The sequence below is a fragment of the Osmerus mordax genome, chromosome 13 (assembly GCF_038355195.1).
Source record: "Osmerus mordax isolate fOsmMor3 chromosome 13, fOsmMor3.pri, whole genome shotgun sequence".
NCBI classification, from domain to species: domain Eukaryota; kingdom Metazoa; phylum Chordata; class Actinopteri; order Osmeriformes; family Osmeridae; genus Osmerus; species Osmerus mordax.
Genome location: NC_090062.1, coordinates 15,546,387 through 15,551,235, shown reverse-complemented (window position 1 = coordinate 15,551,235; position 4,849 = coordinate 15,546,387).

Below are 4,849 nucleotides of genomic sequence, written 5' to 3'. Positions count from 1 at the left end.
GACTTTGAAGTTGATTAAACTGGCCTTGATGAGATGTTACTAAATCACAAAAAAAATTAGAAGCAAAGTAAAGCTCCCAGTGTCTGTACCTCCAACAAAGGAAAGGACTCAAATGACCATCGCAAACCAAAGTCTACTAAGGATGTATGATGTACTAACAGGTGTAATAGATGGTTGTGCATTGGTAGAGTTAGAGTTGTGGTGGTCATTTTAATTTCCCTTTCTTTTTTAGTATTTCACACATTTTACTCACAGCTTAACATTTAATTCCATAACTAATTCTTTGTAGGTTATTTCTACAATATTTAGCAAAAATATATGACCCAAAATCTTTTCTTTCGCACTGTAGCAGCTAATCACTATGTGTGTGGGGCTGCAATCTATCTACATACATTTATTTTGCGGTCTTTACATTTCAATTATACCATTAAACAGTCAAATAATGTACTGGTGGTACATAGTTTGTTCAAGTATTTTTTATTTCATCCCTAAAAATTGCTGAGCTAGGTTGGCCTAGCTAGGCTTATTATATTGACCACTGTCAATCAGACTCAAGCTAGGTACTCAAGATTTTGCTAAATTCAGACTTAATTGGGGGCGCCATTTCTCATTTTTGAATTTATTTGATAATGCTACCCATTGTAGCTTTAATTTTTGTTCCCATGCAATCTAATGAACCATTTGATCCTCTGCTGCTTCTAATAGTTAGCATCCAAGGTCAAGGTAAGGCTAGGTAGCAATTACCTTTAATGCATTAAGTCTAAGAGAGGGTCATTAAGGATTATGTTGAATTCAATAAAAAGTTAAGAATTAAGTCATTAGCAAACGTGCTACTGCATCCTATATTACCCACACATTATAGGCTACCGACGCTATATTACTCAATCATTCGATGTTAGGTTAGCAATCCCTGGTAGATGTGTAGTGGTCATGCACCCAAGATCAAGCTAGGGTTAGCTAAACCAAATACTAATTACATTTACTTTTAGTCATTTAGCAGACGCTCTTATCCAGAGCGACTTACAGTAAGTACAGAGACATTCCCCCGAGGCAAGTAGGGTGAAGTGCCTTGCCCAAGGACACAACATCATGACGGGAATCGAACTGGCAACCTTCGGATTACTAGCCCGACTCCCTCACCGCTCAGCCACCTGACTCCCTAATTAGGGAAAACGACCTACCATCTTTAATATCTATTCTATGCCATTATCAAATCCACTGAAATCTCAATGTTTGTAATGTATAGGTAGTATTCAAACATAGGCCTAGAGATGACGACCCTCTCATCACAGTGTCATTGACGTTACGTCAAACTTAGACAGTTGGTCAATTGTTCATTTACATTTCATTTAGCAGACGCTCTTATCCATGTCATTTTCTGAACAGCTCTCATATACAATTACTAAAAGTTTCAGACATCTGTGTTTTACTATTTGAACACCAATACATTCGCTTTACTAGGCTTTTTGCATGATAACTTGCGGCTTCCTACTCACCGGTTCCATGTCCATGGGACTGAATCGAACAACTCGGTGACTTCAAGCTCGAGCGTCACTATCAGGTCACGCTGATGAAATGCGCCCAACTTTTTGGGACGAAGATACGGGAAAAGCTTGCTAGGTCGGAGACAACAATTACATTAATATTGGGTATTTATAAGTATTACAACGGGGCTATGAAAGCAGAACCACTCTTGTCACACTCTCAGTCACCTTTTAGAGCCACTAGTTCATCGCGACAAGAGGTGACGGATGCACCTGAGACTCATCAGTAAGCACAGGAAATTTGCAGTGCTTGGATTGACAGCTGCCGCGCCTCCAAAGAGGTGACACTTGACGGACGCTTTTACCGAATAAAATCGTTTGTACAAAGGGCAATAAATGTATGATAATTGTAGTACACTGAATGTCTATAAACTATTTGGTTAAAAAAAAAATTGCCTAGTTAAAGTTACAAATTCCTTCAGTGTAGCTAAATAAATAAACGTTTTGAAGAGGTAAACAGCTTAGATTTTTTTACATATTTAATTTAGTTTACAAGTTTTACATTTCGTGCAATTTTGTGGGATTTTAATCCATTTAGTTTAGTGAGAGCCCTGAGCATTCACAATACCTTACTGTCATTAACACACTTTATTCTTGCTGGTCTCAGTTAGGCCGACAACACACAAACGCACACACACACACAACCTTTCTAACCTGTGTCTAATGTGTTGCTAGGTCTTGTGGCAGTGCCATTTTTCAATGACAGTATTGATTGCTCAGCCAAAGACACTGTAACCGCCCCATGTAGAAGCTGCTTGTGGTCCTTGTGTGGTGATTCCTCCCCTCAGGGCCCCTGCTCCTGAACTGTGTTGTTCCTGTCTCTGGCGGAGTTATTGCTTGTCCCTCCGGCCATGCGGTGGACAGACTTGACTCTTGCAAAGCAGTGCAAGATCAAAGTGTGTATATGTTTTTTGAATGTGTGCGCTCAAACCATCGCAGAGCAGACACACACACACATCCACTGTCAGGACGATAAACTCGATCAGAGAGAGACGCACATTTAAGGGGGTCGGTTGTGTGACCTGCTGGCTGCGGGGCATATGGGTCATCTTCAGCAGAACTCTGTGCTGGCACAACGTCCAGAGGAGGGGTGCGTTAATCCTCTTCCAGCCCAGGAATGCCACCTCCAGCCCAGCCAGCGCTCAGGCTAGCAGCCGCTAGGGCCCCCACGCTAATTGGAGGCTGTGAAGCGTTTGGAGGCATGCAAATATCTCCGGCTTTGCTCAGATACCCTTCTGTTCCACTTCCACTCCTCTCCAATCCCCTCATTCCACCTGACTGAAGGAGAGGAGTGGAGAAGCAGAGGAGGAGGAGGTGGAGGTGGGGGGGGAGGGACAGCTGCTGGGTGTTGCCCTCCCCTGGGCCTGTGGCTGCCGTCCTGGCTGCCTGATTAGGAGCTGGGCCATGTCATGGACTGTACATCAGAGAAGATCAGCAAGCCGGCCTGAAAGTCAGATGACACCAAGTACATACACACTGCCCCCCCCCCCCCCCCCCCCCCCCACACACACACACATACACACAGTTCACCCTCTACCAGTATCCTCTCTACCCCATTACCCTCACCGCATTTCCCCTTACCTGCTCCTCTTCTCTCACTCTCTCTTCACCCTTTCTCCATCCAGCCCCCCTTATTCAGCCCCCCCCCAACAGACAAAAGGTGGCCCGCTGAATTCTCGTTGCATCAAAGCAAGGGCGTGGTTACATAAAAGAAGCAAAGCTATTGGGGTGGAACACCAGACAGGAGAAAGGATGTTTACACTGCTGCCTGCTAAAAGTCTCTAACTTAGACATTGACCCCCTTGATATGAATCTTCAGCAGAAGGGCCATTTAGAGGAAGATAGAAGACTTTTCTATTGACACCCTGTAACTGCTTCAAGCAGAAGATACACAATATTTCTTTTCTTTTTTTTTACAGTACTCTGGTTAAGGTAAGAATGTCAATCAGAAGTATTAGAGGCATTCAAAGGCAGATGGGAATGAATAACCAGTAACCATAAAAGCTGTTATGTTCTCCTAGCCACTGTGTGGCATTCCTCCCTCCTCTCCTTCCTTCTCTGGCACACACATGACAACCATGCAGGGAACCGGACGAGTCCTCAGAGACTGTTTTTGGCATACCAAGGCATAAATTAGTCCCGTCCACCCATCCCTCCGCCCCTCCATCCCCCAATGGGGTTTCAATGCAACATCCCTTAACACCCCCATTCGCCCCCAGAGAGAGAGACCTGGTTCGCTGAGCACATCCACATGTCACACAGAGACATCAGTGTTGAGCGGCCCTTCTGCTGCTACACACCATGCTTCCGTTCTCACTGGCCCCAAGCCCCTGCCCATCTCCTCACCCCTCACAGGAAGTCCCTTCCCCTCTCCTCAGCCCTCACAGGAAGTGAGGGCATCCTAAAGCCGTCACTCCTGTCATCTACAGGTCAGGCGTGATGGTGACTTATGGTTCAGGACGGGTACCAGGCACTGCTGAGTAAAGAAACCAGCCTGTTTTTGTCCTGGAGGGAAAGAGGAATACTGTTGAGGTATGTTGGGTGGCGGTCTGCTCCACCTTGATATGTGGCCGAGTCCCATCCCTGCTCCTCCAACCTGTGATCGATGGCCTAGTTCCACCTCTGCTCCTCCAGCCATGAACTTGTCAATAGGCAAACCTGACACAGTCATGCACAAAACATCATAATGACATTGAACAGAGAGACTCAAGCTGTTCTTCTCCTTATGTAAACTCAGTCAGATATATTAATCTACCACCTGTAGGTAACACAGTCAATACATCTGCAACACCCCGCTCTTTACGGGGTAAACAAAGGTACATACCAAAGCTTTCGCTCCACTCGTCACTGCAGATGTTTTTGTTAGTGTGGCATTTCCTAGTAAATATGTTCTGAAAATAATAACGCTATCCTGCTGCACACGAAACAAGCACAGATTTCCTAAAGATTTACGCCAAACCCTGACCCTTATAACAAGTACACAATAGTGTAGAGCCTTTCTGTTGCTCTTGTTGCTCGGGTAAACCCTTACAGTCCAAGGCCATCTTGACTGAGCCCAGGAAGAAAAGATAGTGGAGAGATGAGGAGGAGGGGGACTGACAGATAACGCTTGGAGGTAGAGGAAGGAAGGCTGGAAGGAGGGCATGGAGGAGTAAATCATGAGCTGGATTGTAGGTACAAGCCTGTTTCGTGCACACTAGTAACCGGCGGTAACAGTTGTACCTTCTTTCATGTTGAGATTTATTTGGATGGCAGCAGGGGATTGAGGCTGCAGGACTGGCCTGTGAGAATGACCTCTGACCCCT